A 16,591-nucleotide genomic window follows, 5' to 3' on the forward strand; every position below is an offset into this window, starting at 1 on the left:
AGACAGAAATAATGGCTCATAAGTACTTAAAAGCTTATGGATAGGAAACTTAAAAAACTGGTCGGATTCAAAACCAAATCCTATCAGATTTTCTTGGTTCTCATAAACCTTTAATCAGCTCCCATGGGGCATTTTTACTAACCATAAAACATGTGATTAGAAGATACATGAACTACTGGAATTATGACAGCGAGATGGGCTTTGACTTTAGCCTGACTTAAGGACGGCAGCGATCTGCCCCAGGAGGGGACACACCACACTGCCATCTCGAGAAGCCAGGCTGGTGACAGGACCCTCCCTCACCGTGTCTCAGCCCTGGGAGGGGCTTTCAGAGCCCAGGCATCCTCCTGGGTTGAACCTTGGTGCTCTTTGAGTCGCTGTTAGCCTGCTTCTGTGAGTGGGTCCCAGGGATGGGGTGACCCATAAAGGACAACAGCGGAGGGCTGGGATGGTCCCCACGGCAGGATGGAAAATGTGGCGCTTTTAACCAGCCCTTTCTGTAAGGTGATATCTGGCTGGCAAGTGCAAAGTGTGAGCCAGGGTTCCTGGGGGTATCCTGCCCCACCCAGGTCCAGCCTGTCAGCTTGACCCAGCCTCATTCCCTCTCAGGGTTTGTTTGGTTTAAAATACCCATTTTCTGAATTCCCTCATGCAAGTCAAGGCTTTGGAGATGAGTGCAATTTAGTTGGGATCTCTGGGTGCTTTTTTCTGGTTTATATCTGCAGGGGCACACTCACTGAGACAGAAGAGATTTTTAATTTGAATCAAAGAATCACAGAATGGTTAGGGTTGAAAGGATCTTGAAGCTCGTCACATTCCAAACACTCTGCCATGGGCAGGGACACATTCTACTAGACCAAGTGACTCAAATTAGGCTGCAAATGGCTCCTTGGCCACTTTATGGGGGAAGATAAATATTTTATTTGTAAAGGTCCCATGCATCTGTAGGATAGAAATATGCTGTAAACAGCATAGAAATCATCAGTATGGTAAATATAATTTGGCATTCCTCTGTCTTAGGTATTACTGATAAATGTGAGAATTTCTATTTCTGTCATTTAAAAGCAGTCTTATTTGGAAAAAAAAAAAAAAAAACCCAGTGTCTAGAGGTGAACAGGTCTTTTTAGGATATTAGTATATAGGCAAAGTTCCACATCCTGTCTTTTTAGCCAGGTGAATATGCAAGGGTGGCATTTTAAAGGATAAATAGGTTTAGTATTTACAGAATGTCTGGTTGGGTAATTTCAGATTAGGGAACACTGCTGATCTTTTAACTGACACCACTGCACAGTAAGCATCACCCCACAAAGCACATTTACTCTTTGTATGTTGATATGATAAAGATTCCACTTAAATAAAAAGAGCCAACATTATATCTCTGCTAGGATAAAAGCAAGCAACTTGAGCATACTACTAAAACCCAACTTACCATAATCACTTGAGCACACCATGCAAAAAGAATTCCGGGAATCCTGGATATGCGACACTATTTTACTAAGCTGCTGGGGGACTGCATACATAACTTAGTTCATCTGCTCTGGTCTTCTCCAAATTCTGCAGGAATTTTCTTGAGTGTACCTGGGAGGACTATATCAGTTTATGTTACACCAGCTACTGCAGCACTCTTTGCTGCTAAGACAAATTTTCAATTCCTAATGGTGTAATGTCTGCAGGAGGATTATTGTGTGTTAATGTGATTGGACTTTATAGTGGCTGGAACAATATGGAAATGATGGAAGAGCCTGACACTGTGAATTACAAAACACAGAATCACTGGTGCAAGTGGACTCCTGGTACAACGTCAAACTCTACAAGTGTAACTCAGAGGAAAGGTAAAACTGGAAGCACAAGGTTCATACCCAGAATAAGGTTCAGCTTAAAATCCTCCCTATATTGGCTTCTGGGACTTTGGTTTGGCCAGGTAGAGGGAGCATTGTGGCCATCAGCTGGGCCCTGTTGCCCTGAGAGGGAGTGGACACCCCATCCCTGGAAAACATTCAAAATCAGGTGGATGGGGCCCTGAGCAACCTGCTCTAGTGGAAGATGTTGTAAGGGGTTTGAAATAAATGACCTCTAAGGTTCTCTTACAGCCCAAACCATTCCATGATTCCATCAACAGGCAGAGTTTGGGAGGTGCTGGCACCCTTCCTGTCATGGGACTCTTTGAGGTCCTGGATCTGAGACCCTCTTGAGTGGAAGGTGGCACAGCAATGTAAAGAACAGCCTTCTGCTCTGGGCAACCCACTGTGCACACCAAGAAACAGCAGGCTGGCCCTCACCAGCCCCTCACACCAGGTGTGGCCCTGCTTTCACCACGGGGACGTGAGACATGGGACATCAGTCTGAGCGGCTCTGTGAGACCTGGGGTCAATCCTCAGCCTTCCCTCTATTGTTTCCCCCCCTCCCTGTTTCTGCAGACATTTCTTTGCAGTGCTGATCTCTTATCCCTGCACGGGGACCATCTGAGGAGGTGGAAGCAGTGGCCATTTGTTCACCGTCCAGGTCACTGGAGAATGTGCCACTCTCTGTCCGGGGTGAGGGATTGCCTTCAACCTGACATCGCTTTGGAGAGCTGCTTGGACATGGTCCCATCTATCCAGGCAGGTAAGAGTGGGGCTGCACTGCTGGCATCCTCTGTAGAGGTGCTGTGGCCAGGCTGGAGCATGGCCATAGCATCCCAGGAGTATCCACGGGTGTTTCAGGAAACGTGCTGCGGCAGCGTGCCCTGCTGTTCCCAGGAAAATTCGGGGCACGCCCAGAAAATGCAGCCCAGCTCTACAGGAGCCTCCCAGGTAAGAAACAGGTCTTCCACTGGGACCCCAAAATGAAAGTGCTTACACATTTTTCTGGGAAATTGGGATAAAAAAACACCCATTCCAATGTATTTCTGTGCAGCCACGTGGCGATTGCTGACGTGGAAATACTGACATGGAGAATACTTGGGTCACTTGGACTGGAGTCTTCAACACACAACGACTTTTAACAGGCAACATCTGACAGTACCAAAGCCCTTTGCAGCCCTGGGTGAAATTATGATAACAAGAGAAAAAAGCTATTACTGCCACCATGCTTTCATTATGCAAATGATATTAAGATAGGCTGTGCAGATCGCCTGTGGCTATGCTATAATCTCCATGCAGTGATTATAATGTGTCAAACTTAGTCATTTTGATTATGACATGTTAATTACATGCCATCCTCATGCAGACATGAATATTACTCGCAGTCAAACAAAACACAAATTGGGGGCATTGTTGTTTTTTTTGTTGTTGTTGTTGTTGTTGTTGTTGTTTCGTAGTCTTTTTTTTTTTTTTTTTTCAGTTCTTGTTTTTGCTAGAAATTTTGATGGTTAAACGGATTAAAAGATAAAGAGATATGTAACATTGCAAACTCATGAAACATTGGCCAAGCCATCCCTGGCTGCCTGGGTGGAGTGGGGGGCTTCTATCACAAAAAGAGTCTGCAGCTTTATTATTGGTTTTTTTGGGGTTTTTTGGGGGGTTTTTTTGGGGTTGTTTTTTGTTTTTTGTTTTTGTTTTTTTGTTTGTTTGTTTGTATTTCTGGGGTTTTTTTGTGGTTTTTTGGTTTGCTTTTTTCTTGTCCCAGCAGGGTCGGTGTTTAAAAAAATATATATTTTATAAACTGTAGGGCTATGTGAGGTTGAAGAACAATTGAGTTTTTAACTCTCCATGGGATTTATAAGAAGAGGGTACAGATGGCCAGGGTACCTCCATTTCCACCATGGTGCAATGTCCACGGGTCACCTTACTGTGGATGCTTCCCATGATCATCCTCAATTATCTTAATTTCAGAGGAATCTTTCTTTTTTAATTAAATAATGTTCCAAAGTTTTCTGAGGACAAGCCCTTTTTTTTTTCCTCTGACAGATCCCGCTCCTTGAGGAAAAACACTTTTTCCCCCCCCTTATATTTTCCAGCAAAAAAACCCGCATTTTAAAATGTTGCTATTTTGAATGTAGCTCACTGTAAAAAAAAAAATAGTTTCAGGGGAGATAGTTGAGCAAAATATTCCCCCATGATGAAATATGCCATTAAATATAGAAACAGATCAGATATCAGATCTTCCCACCGAGATTCCCCTGGATGAGGTATCTAGGTAAGAGGCTGAATAACTGAGACACCTCAGTACCTATGGAAGGGAAGGAAAAAAGAAAAGGCACCTCACAAGGGAGCAACACTTAACTAGACTTATAAATAGCTGGGATTGCAACTTGCCTGATTAATTTGGGGAAATAAACCTCACTGAAAGCTTTTTGCAAATTCATCAGATTTCCTTACTTTAGGCCTCGCTAATGTTTAAAAATAAAATATTGACATCAAAGCTAAGGCTTTATTTTAGGTAATTAAATGCTTTAAGTTACTGGTTCATTAAGAGGTATCTCTCCTTGTACTATGTTTCCTCTGAGTTAAAAAAAAAAAAAGGAAGAAAAAGGAAAAAAAAAAAAAGAGATGATAGAAACCAAATAAAAATGTGCACAGTGGACTATTTTTAGCTAAAATTTGTGTGATGGCAGGTGGGACAAAATTGAGAAGAGGGAAGGAGCCAAAGGGCATTCAAACATCAAGGGACAAGCTTAAAATTTAGAATTGCTTCACCCCAAAATCAAATTCCATCTAAATTCCTTGGAGAAAAGTAATACTAAAGCTGTTTTTTTTCTGGAGGGACCACCATCACTTGAGAGATCTGTCATGGGTGTGATGAGCACAGTAGGGCTGATCTTGATTTTGGATGCATTTTGGAGCATCTGCGGTGTAGATTCTGATCAATTACTGCGATCAATAATTTTTGACTTCATGCCAAAGTCACCATTTTGGCAGCTCTGAGGTGAATTGGCTCTTTGCTTTTTTTTAAAGTGTAAAATAAATTTTAAATAAAATAAAAGGCATCCCCCCTAAACATTGTGCTTTTACAGAGGGACATTTCAAGGCAAGTTTTACACAGGTTCTGCCCAGAGGGAAATTAAACTCTACATGTAAATGGAGATTACACACAAAGGAATCTATTACTTTCAATATTTCTCAGCAGGAGGGTTCAGAGTTATTTAAATAAGTTTAGATATTAAACCTAAAGTAGCCATTAAAGAAATGTGGATTTGTTTGCCTAGTTTTTATAGAAATCTTTTTTCCTTTTCCAGATGACTGAAAAATCCATTGCTTGCATGATGGTGAATATTTTTAATGCATAAAAAAAATCAAAGAACTTTCAATATGACACTTCCTTTGAATTTTTAAGCACCAAATTACAGGATACTTATTATAGTAAAATGTCTTCTTTAGGAGAGATTAAACTGCAAACATTTTCTTTACTTTTTTTCCCCTTTTTCCATCTATTCTTTAGAAGAGAGCTAATATAAACACTGACATTAAACCATATTGGCTATGTAAGGCACTTTGATTGTCATTGAGATTATTTTAAAAGTTATTTAGGTCCCCACGTTACATCTTTGCAACTGCATGGAAAATGTTTCACCATGTTTCTCTTTGCAATATTTCTTTGGGGATTCATAAATATTGATTGTACCGTAAAAAATTGATGGAATCTTGAAACAGACTGCAGTCTTGGTAGCTGGGGAATTTACTCAATTTTTCTCAATAGCTGCAGTCTATAAAAAGAGGAGATTTTGCAAATTGTTTCTCACCTTGTCTTTTTAGTATTTAATAGCTCTCAATTCTGCAGCCTCCTGAACCATGCACCGGGTGCATTTTCCATCAAAGCTGTATCAGGCCTATTCAAAAGGAATTAAAAGGCGAGGTGTGACCAAGGGGTTAAACTGCCTTCATGGCTGGCAAGCCTAACTTTCATTACTGGTGGCAGTGTAGAGCCATCCTACTGCTCCTTGTGCTAAAACTTTCGTTAAAAAAAGAATCCTTCAATATTAATGGGTGCATGCAGAAGAAAAACAAAACAAACAAACAAACAAAGAAACCCAAACAAACAAACAAAAAACCACAACACCCCCCCAACAAAATAAAGACATCATGACCGAAATCTTCCAGGAATTTGTCTCAGTTAAAAACAAACAAACAAACAAACAAACAAACCTAAAAACATAGGCATTTCCCTGAATGCCAAGGAATCCCTCAGCATCTTATTTTTAAGCATGGGATATTCTCCTTTTGATGTGGAAGAGTTTTAGTTCCATTCACCCAGAATTAGGCACAAAGAAGATGTCTTTGGCAAAGCCCTGGGATGGAACCTGTGCCTAAACCCCAGCATCCATCATCCCACTGTACCACATCCAGGCCATCTTTGCTGGGTCTCCTTTGGCCAACACCTGGAATATTTTGGTAAATGCTGAGAGAATTTGGTAAATGCTGTAAAAGCGATCTGTTTATTTCCCTCTTAAGCCTCTGGTGGGACTTTCTGCGCTCCTCTGTGACCCATGGGCACTGTCAAACTTGGAGGCAGCAATGACTTCTTCTTGGCTGGGTCCTGGCTGTGCTGCATGATGGTGATTCCCTCTTCCCCAGCTGTAAATACAGACTTCCCTTTGGATTATTTTGCTCTTCCAAGGAGAACACCAACAGCAGCACTGGGCAGGTCGGACTGTGCACAGGCAGCAGTACCTTTGCTTTGCTCCTCATTCAATTAATGGCCATCCCAGGAATAAACAGGAATAAAAGGGATAGGTCTCTGTAGCACTTGTGGGCTTTGCTTTCCCTCAGCCAGGCTGGAAGTGGCCATGAAATTTTTTTGCAAGGTGTACAGCTGACAAGTATTTTGCTGAAAACTGCTATGAAGGTCTGCCTGGGGTCAGATTTTTCAAGGGTGACAAGAAATGGGCTCAGTTGCAGGACCAGGAGCCATCCTGTCCTCCTGTATCACTTCATTAGGTCAAACCTGAGATCAGTGTGAGATCTAGAGAATAGATCACCAAAGGCAGACAGAAAAAAGTCACTCTTGTGAGTGGGCAAGAGTAGAGTAGAAATAACCAGTTGTCGGAAAATAACCATGTTGGAAAAAATAACTTAGAGAACCATTTTCTGTGCAGGAACTTCTGCCCTCATATATTTAATTTGGTTCATATATATATATATATATATATATATATAATATTCTTATATATCATGCCAACTTCTGCTTATATATATATCCAACTTCTGCTTCGAAAAAGCACTGCAGTTATTCAAGAAGATCGTAAGTGTCTTTTTTTTAAGTAGGCCTCGAGGTATCCACAGGAATGATCTGCAATCTGTCCATCAGGAGTCCATCCAGGTGTTCAGACCAAAGGTCCTCAAGAAGCCCACCAGGGACATCTGGAGAAAACACTGGCAGAAGACACGCTGATTATTTAAGAAGCCTGTAAAACTTTATTTTCTTTAAGTGTGCCTCCAGGTGTCCAGAAAATAAGATCCACAAGGTGTATGTGAGGAGTCCATCCAAGTGTCCAGAAGAGATAATCTCAAGGACCAGTGGATTTCCGTGTACCTGGATTCCACCCCACTGCTTCCCACTGCCTCCAACTTTGAGCCAGTGCAACAAAACAAACATTTCCCACGTGACAACCAAGATGATTTTCCTCTTGGCTTTAAAACCCACTGGCCTCAATTAGCAAGGCCTGAAGAGATTTTGATATGCTTAAGCCAAAAACATGTTCTGTAAAGAAAGTGGCCCTGCTAAATGGGTCTCTGCTCCTGGGGGCTCTTTGCTGCTGCTTTTGGAGTGTAACAGCCACTCACATTAACATTAATGGGGGCTCAGTGTGCACAGGAGCTGCAGAAAAAGCCTGCATCAAAGCTGGGCATGCTGCAGTAATGAGGCCCGGTTTATGTCCTCTGTACTTTAAGGTTTCATTCTCCCAAACTGGAGTAGGAAGCCCAAAGAGCTTAGACGAGCTGCTGGTGGCTTCAGCGTGAGCGGGGTTTGCCGTGGGACTGTAATTATGAGGCCAGGTGTGGCCCGTGGCCAGCAAGGGCTCACCTGTGCACAGCTGGACCCCATTTGTGGCCTCCCCATCTACTGCTCCTCTCCTGCTGGCCTGGCACCTGATGCACAGCCTCTTTGCAAAGCCATAAATGGAACCCCAGGGTGGTTTGGATGGGAAGGGACCTTAAAGCTCATCTCATTCCAAGCCCCTGTGCCACGGGCAGGGTCACCTTCTGATGGATCAGGCTGGTCACGGTCCCTGAGCAAGACACAGCAATGTCTTCGCAGGAAGTTCTGGCTTTAAATCTGCTCAGGCTTTGCTGCTTTTAAACAGCAAAGGCAGCTGAAAGTCTGAAATTTAAGGCCAGGGGTTTGATATAATCAAGAAGTGAAGGTGCAATGTTAGTGGGACAAGAGGGAGGGGATGTTACTGCAGGGGTGTGTAGCCCCTGTGTTTGACCTCAAGGTTTAACAAGGAGTTCGTCCATCCTTGAGCCGTGGGTTTGGCTGTGTCAGGGCATGAGGGGTGGCACAGTCCCAAGTGCCAGCTAGCCCAGGCAGGCAGGGGATAGCCTGTTGATGGGCTGTGACTGTCTGCTGTGCCTGCAAAACCCCAAGGCAGAAGAACCAGAGCCTGAAAAGGAGGTTGTCCATGAACCATCACAGCAGAGAGTGTGCAAGAGCACTTCATTGACTCCAAACCTGGCGGCAACCAACTTCCCCAGAACAGGTATTTTATCAGCAAACAGCTGCAGCAATGACCAGAAGAAATCCCACCCTAAAAACATTCACATCTGGTAAGAAATGGAGAACATGATGCCCCAGAAAGATGCAGAGCATGGACACACAAGGTATCAGAGAACTGGGAACAGGTTACCTACAGTTACCTTAAAGAACCAACTCAAACTCCAGGAGAAATTGCTAAAATGCTGTGTTATTTTTGTAACTCTTGTTTTCCTTGCAGAAATATTTGTTGACATTATTCATATTTCATATTATATTATTATTTCATATATTATGTTGTTACTTATATACATTATTAATATTTTGGATGAGAGGACCTAGCCTCAGGCTGTACTAGGGGAGGTTCAGGCTGGACATCAGAAGGAATTTCTCCACAGAAAATATGATTACACAGGGAAAAGGGCTGCCCAGGAAGGTGGAGGCGTCCCCTCCCATGGAGGTGTTCAAGGAATGGCTGGACATGCCACTGGATGTGGCACTCAATGCTCTGGTGACAAGGCGGGGGTTGGCATACAAAAGTTGTGCTGCCAAAACCACTGCGAGGTGATGGGAATCACAGCAGTGATGTTGCTGTGGGGCAGCTCACCTTAATGGAGAAGATGGAAAAAAAAAGGGAAAGAGTGTGAATATGGGCATCAGAAGAGGAAAATATTCACTGAGGCCTCCACAGGAATCTCCCCCAAATACAGATTAAACAGGTTGACACTGGGGAATTGGATAATTCCAGCAACTCAGGGAGGCACTAATGCAGGATGAGTCATGAAGAGCAGGCATGATAGTCCCCAAGGAGAACCCAAACTCATTGCTCCAGCCTTCCCATCCAGACTCAAGCCTCTTTCCAAGCTCTGATGAAACCCCAGTAATCACTTCCTTCTTCACCCTCTCTTCTGCCAGGATTGGAGCAGAGATGCTGTTTTTGCATGGCACAGCATCATGGTTTGATCTCCAGTTTTATGGTGATAGGCACAAGCAAGAACTCTTCCTCCATTGTATCCACCCCTCTCTCTCAAGCTCAGTGATGAGGGCAATCCTCAGCATTTAACATTATGCTAATCCTTGCCTCACTTGGAACTTGGCCAGTTCATTTTCATGCTACACTGCTCATTTCCAGCTTCTAACGTAGTTTTAAAGTTGCATTAAATAAAGAATGGATGTAAAAATCAAATTAATTACTGGACACTCCATGCTACTTAATTTTAAAGCTCCCATTCCACCAGTATTTCTTGTAATCACAACAAGCTGTGGAGTGCCAGGATGGCCATATTGCTCTTAAATATGTTGATTAGAGAAAAAATATGAAATGGAGATAAGTGTTGGAGCATTGATTTACAATATTGTCTCAGCAGCTCTTATTTTCACTTTGCAGTTTGCGTCTGAGGGAGCTGGGAAAGGGCTCAGCCTGGAGAAAAGGAGGCTCAGGGGGGACCTTGTGGCTCTGCACAGCTCCTGACAGGAGGGGACAGCCGGGGGGGTCGGGCTCTGCTCCAGGGAACAGGGACAGGAAGAGAGGGAACGGCCTCAGGCTGGGCCAGGGGAGGCTTGGGGGGATATTGGGGAAAATTTCTCCATGGAAAGGGCTGTCCAGCTCTGGCAGAGCTTCCTGGAGAAGTGGTGAGTCCCCATCCCTGGAGGGATTTCAAAACCATGTGGATGTGGCACTTGGGGACATGGGTCAGTGTTGGCCTTGGCAGTGCTGGGGAAATTGGGACTTGATGGAATCTTAATGGTTCTGTGATTCTATGATATCACTGTTAGGAGACAAAACAAAATCATCTTGGATGGCAGGTCCTAGGATTCAAAACATACTCTATGTAAAACTGAGAGTTTCTCTGACTGTTAAGCTGGAATGAATTGTAACACTCAAGCTCCTTCAGACAGACAGGTGCCCTGGCATATTTTTTCAAGAACTTTTGTTTTAAAATTATGCTTTATTTTCTATGTTGCATGCTTAATCATTACAAAATTCTAGTACTGTATTATTAAAGGTAGGCAGGCTGTCAGAATTTGCCAAAAATTGGATTTGTTTTACTATATATGTAACTTTCAAGGATGAGTGCTTTTTTTTGTTGGGTGAAGAGCCATAGATGATGTTGCTTGCCAAGTCATAACCTTTTTTGTTTCCATTTAGCTGTGTTCTATAGCTAAATCTGGACAACAGTACTGAGACCTTCCCTTCTACTCTTATAGAACACCTTGGTTTTTGCGTTTTCTATTTGAGTTATTTTAATCCTTGCACTCCTATATGACAATTTTTTTTTTTAATTGCTGGGTTTGCACTGAGCATCTTTCTGCAGACCCTGCTGCCCACAGAGGTACAGCCACAGAAGGTTTGTCCTTCTGAAAATGGTATTTTTATGTTCCATGGGCTTACCACACTTTTTTGGGGTGTGTAGGGACTGATCCTGCATCTGTAATCTTCTGTAAATAAAAAGCAGTTTGGTAATCCCAAAACCTGCTCTCTTACAAACACCAAACAGGGGGAGGATGCTTCAGTATTTCAAAAGAACCTGAGAGCAGAGCATTGAACCAGGGCCTTTGAAACTAATGCAAGCTTATCTTCATCATTATGTTGCTATTTTATAATTTGTTAAAATGTATTATTTAATCTATTTTCCTCGCAAGAAGGGAAAGTATCTGGAATTCAGGTTCTGATGGTTAAAAAGCACGAAGCAATGGCACAGAAGGGGTTACACTTGCACAGCCATTCTTCATGGTGCAACTTCTTCCAGGACCCACACAAAAACTTATTAAGCGGCTGCCTGTCACCTCTCCTTAATAAATAAGAATCTCTTTTCAGCCTCTTTGTCTCCTTCACCTCTGGGGCTGGCGTCCTGTAAACACACTGCCAATTAAACCTCACGTCTAGCAAGGCCACAACTAATGAAAAGCAATAGAGAATTCACTGCCTTTTAATGAGGAAAACATTGCTTTTTACAGGGAACAATTTATTGGGCCAATTCCCCCCGTCCATCACCCTGGGGAACTGCTGCCTTTTTTACCCCCTGTTTGTTACTTTGTCAAGCGCGTGTAAAATTGCACGCTGAACACAGAGGTGAAGGCTCTGACTCAATTTATGGTGTGACATCTCTGATCTTGCTCCCTGGATCAGTAAGCGATGCTGGCAATGATATGCATGGAAATTAATTACTGTGCCCGGCAGCGGTACAGCAGGCCCCTGCCGTTGATAATAGATCAGTTTGCAGGAGTTTGTTAGAGGGGCGGCCGCGTCTGCTGCTGTTTGCTGTCACAGGCAGACAATGCCAGCTCAGAGCAAACCACCACAACATCGCCACGGCCCTGGGAGGGGAGAGAGGGGTGCCACTGGAAAAGGCAAGCCAGATTAAAAAAAAAAAAAAAAAAAAAAAAAAAAAAAAAAAAAAAAAAAAAAAAAAAAAAAAAAGCCCAGGAACGCAGTGATTTTACGCCTCATTTTTTGTTCCTAAGAGCGAAGAGGTGGCGGTGTGTAAGAGTACCACAATGTTTGAGCAGGGGGAAACTTCTACCAGGCCTGCTATTAAAGTTATATATATTAAATGGGAAAAAAAAAAAAAAAAAAAAAGATGGATGGAGAGGCTGAATTAAAAATAAATAATACTGGGAATAAATTCTGGATAAAAACCTACAGGTCATATCACCCATGATTATAATATGTGTTAGCTCTGTTAGCTTTACAGCCTTTTTTCCTAGGATTTGCAGTTTAAAATGCATTCATAGAATCATAGATTCATGGCATTGTTTGGGTGGGGAAAAACCATAAAGATCACAAGGTTCCAATCTAACATTTTGGCTGCTCTATTTTGTCTCCTCTTCCTGACCAGGTCACTTTTTTTTTTTTTTTTTTTTTTTTTTTTTTTTTTTTTTTTTTTTTTTTTTTTTTGCAGGTGGATGCAGCAGGTTTTTCTTGGCTTAGCTCACCCATGGCTCAGGACATGAAGGGACACTCGGTGCACCTGGGGGATGGCCAAGATGTGTCATCCTACTGAGCTGTTTTGGGGAAAACGAGATAATTTCTCCAGAGCAGTTGTAGGAAGCCCCTCCTCACTGAGCTGTTGGGCAGTACCATCCATGAGCATCCTTGAATCCCTTCCCGGGTCACTCCTCCACAGAAGGAGTGGTGAGGCCAGCTGAGATGAAAGGAGGGATGGTGGGTAGGGACAGGCACAAACCCCCAGTCCTGACCCCTAACACCTCCACCTCCCCTGGCACTGCCATCTTGCTCACCTCACTTATTTTGGCAGTGGAAAAAGGGTACTGGTCACTTCCATGTCCCTCTGGGAGGAGCACTAGGATGCACCCTGGGGTTAGAAGGACACAAGGAAAGTGAACTCTGCAAGAACTGTCACTGCATGCCTTCATAAAATCTTCCTGGCAAGGTATTTTTATTTGTTATTTGACAGTTTTTTATCATATTATTTTTTAACACTTTGTTGTATCTAGTGGGAGATAGTGTTTTCTGCTTGGTCCTCAGATTGTTCGCATAGCCATGGACTTAATTTAAAATTTCCTTTTTTCCTCATCATTTACTTCATGGTTTTGTACACTTTTAGGCCCAAAAGGGCTCAGTGTTGTTCTGGGGACTAGAAAAATAAGACACGATGCCCGACTAAAAAACCAGCAGCAGGGTACCAAGGCAAACAGGGATGATGACACATTTGGTCCAAACACAGCAGAATTCCCCACAAAAGTAATTATCCCCCCCAAAATGGAGGACTCCAGCTCCAGTTGGTGGCTTTGGGGTTCCTATTCCCAACCCAGTCACAGTACATATTTTTTTTTTTAAAGAACAAGTATTTACTGTTTGTGGCACTGATTTTCAGTTCACCTGTTTTGAAGCAGCCGTACAAGTCTCTAATGGCGAGAAGGACACCATAAAAATATATTTATAAAAAAGTGAGAAACCGAAAGAAATGTGTAATCACAAATATCTGGGAAAAAGAGGAAGGGGGAGAGGAAACAGAGGAAACCCATTAGCTGGTTTTGATGCCTTGAGTGGTGGCAGTGCTTGTTGATTCCACATCCCCACAGCTCTCGTGCTGTCACCCTCCACCCTCTGCCACTTCACTTTTGGATGGGGGACATTTCAGAAAATAGCAGTTGATCCAAAGAATAAATCATACATTTGGACCTACCTGGGCATCTTCTTTGACACAGTTTGCATACACATCGAAGACCAAAGTTTGGTTCTTCCTCTTTACCCTGATAGTGAAATCTAGAAACTGAAATACATTAAAAGCCCAAGATTATTTCAAAGCTCTGGGAAAAAAAAAAAAAAAAAAAAAAAAAAAAACCAAAGAAGGAGGAGGGAGAGCTGTGAAAGATCATTTCTTTCCTAATGTGACTGTTAGATTTGGCTGATTTAGCAATTAAACTTTTCCTTTATTTGTTACCCCTACAGACCCCTGGTTAGAATAGGATCCTGAAGTTGAGTCCGCCAGAGCATTGGGCTTACATGATTCAATTAACCTTTAAGGTAGCTCTGGAAGTTTGTACTCTAGGAGATCCTTTTGTTAATTGGCAGCCTGACACAGACAATTAAGTTTGATCAGATGAAGAGGGCATCAGGGACATCATTAGCATACTGTACTGAAGACTACGTGGTGTGTAAAAGTTGTTTAATTTCTGCCAAGGAAGAAAGCGGGGGGCTGGGGGAGCCCTCCTTGCACATACAGCATTTTGCTTATTAAATATTTCATTTCCCTTGCCATAAGCTGCAAATGTTCCCATTTTTTACCCCTCCTTTTTGGTTTCTTCCCACTGCAGTGAAATCCACTGAATGATCGTTCCTCTCTTATTAAAACTTCTGCATCTCACTTGAAGTATTGCATTAAAAAAAAAAAAAACAAACAAACAACCAAAAAACCCCAAAGTAGCCACAAAAGCAAGAAAATCAGTAGATTTGCTTCAGAGGTGGACACAAAGCCCATGGTGGATGGAGCATGAGCCAGGTGTGGTTAAAGTGGTTAAAGCTGGGGCTGTGCTAGGTAAGATCTCCAGAAGTCCTTTGGTCAGGGAATAACAGAAAAGCAAACCTGTGGCTCTCACACGCAGCAGGTATGACAGCAAAGGTGTCTGTGCATTTCTGGGATGCAGGGGGGATGCTGGGATGAGGAAGCCACATTCCTCATGGCCATGCATGCCTTTGCAAGGCCAGGAAGAGCTGGAGGAGGTGAACCCACCACTGATGGGTTGTGAGCTTGGGTTACTGATTGGGAGACGTTGTTTCTCTCATTTCTCCTGCCTGGTATTAACAACAGTGGCACAGTTGAGGCTGTATTGGAAATGCATTCTTTTTTCTTTCAAGCACCACTGCAGAGCAGAATGGAGGTGAGCCAAATTATGGCCATCTGCAATGTTTAGTCACCACCAACATCCTGCTGAATAGAGGTTCACATCACCTTGCTCACATCTGCTGCTGTGCAGTCCCTTTTGCTCCCTCTCCCTTCTCCAGCCCTTTTTCTGTGAGCAAGAGAGAAGGCATAGAAACACAGAGTGGTTTGGCCAGGCAGGGGCATTAAACACCATCCCATTCCACCTCCTGCCATGGGCAGGGACACCTTCACCTGCCCCAGGTTTCTCCAAACCCAGTCCAGCCTGGCCTTGGACACTTCCAGGGATCCAGGGGCAGCCACAGCTGCTCTGGGCAGCCTGTGCCAGGGCCTGCCCACCCTCCCAGTACAGAATTTCTTTCTAATATCTGATCTAAATATTTTCTCTTTCATTCTTTTAAATCTTTTTTAAAATATTTTTAAATATTTTAAAATAATTTTAAAATCTTTTTTCATTCAATCACATAATTCTCATTCATTCCCCCTTGTCCTATCAATACCTTTCAGTATAAAAGTTGCTCATCCTGTTTTTTCATAAGTAGCCTATAGGCATCTGGAAAGGAAACATAAAACCAGTAGGCACATGATATCAGGATTCTCCATCCTCATGCCACATAGGCAGGGTCTTTGCTTTCTCATTAGTTGCTTCAGCAATTATGATATATATTGCATAATTCTTATAGCATTAGCCTTGCTACATAAGTCATTAATGAGCTAAGTTAGTGATAGCAGCAAATGTAGACTTTTGTTCTGTGTGATGCTAATAATATCCATGAGATTTTAGTCCTAATCCAGGGAGACGTTTTCAGCCCTCTGCTGCCGTAGCATCGTGTAATGGAAAATTAATGGGAAGTTGCAAATGCAGAATGAGTAACTTCTTTGTTTTTTGTTTTGCTGGACTACCGTGCCCCTTGTAAGGTTGTTGCACAAGAACAGAAGAGCTGACGATTAATCCAGACTACTATCCAACAGTGACCAACACTCAGTGCCTTGGGGAGGACACAGGAACAGGGCAAGCAAACAAAGGATGCTCTTCCAGCCTCCAAAACCCTTTGGCTCCAAGTCCTTGTTTTCCACAGGTCCAGCCCCCAGCAGAGTCCCATAGAGCAGATTACTCTATATAGTAATATAGAGAGTATATAATATAATAGTAGTACTTGTGAATTTTTATATATTGTTGTATTTTCTTAATATATTGTAGCTCTTGATGTATTTTTCTTCCTTAAAATTTTGGAGCGCTTTTGAATTCACATGACTATTTCAATACTTCAGCTGGTAAATAACAGAAACAGGTGGTGAGTATCCATAACTCTCCCATGGCAACTTGTAGGTGATTTCAAGCTGATGGTAGGAGTTAAAAAATATGGGAATGCTGGGCTTTTGAAGTGTTTCTACAAGTCTGTGCCAATAAACCCCAGCAATGTTCTGCACTTACTGGAAGACTCAAGGTGCTTGGTGGGAGACTCAGGGCAGCACTTGGAGAGACCAAGTCACATTCTGCAGGCCTTTCTCTGTCAAGGAGAAATGCAGAGGGGATGGTCACTCTCCAAAGTCACCTGTCTCCTGTGAGCATCTCCTTTCAGGTGGGAGGAACCCAGGAAATCAGTTTCCTACCTGGGGGTCAAGTCAGTCTT

The 16,591-nt window shown here is 42.9% G+C and overlaps 1 long non-coding RNA gene across 1 annotated transcript; it reads left to right on the forward strand.

The window, feature by feature from the left end:
- Positions 1-10,442: 10,442 nt before the first annotated feature.
- Positions 10,443-12,956, forward strand: LOC128802402 (uncharacterized). Its single transcript, XR_008435410.1, has 3 exons — positions 10,443-10,513; positions 12,513-12,775; positions 12,870-12,956. It is a non-coding gene; the product is annotated as an uncharacterized LOC128802402 (long non-coding RNA).
- The last annotated feature ends 3,635 nt before the right edge of the window (positions 12,957-16,591 follow it).

Source organism: Vidua chalybeata, chromosome Z (genome assembly GCF_026979565.1).
Source record: "Vidua chalybeata isolate OUT-0048 chromosome Z, bVidCha1 merged haplotype, whole genome shotgun sequence".
Lineage (NCBI taxonomy): Eukaryota > Metazoa > Chordata > Aves > Passeriformes > Viduidae > Vidua > Vidua chalybeata.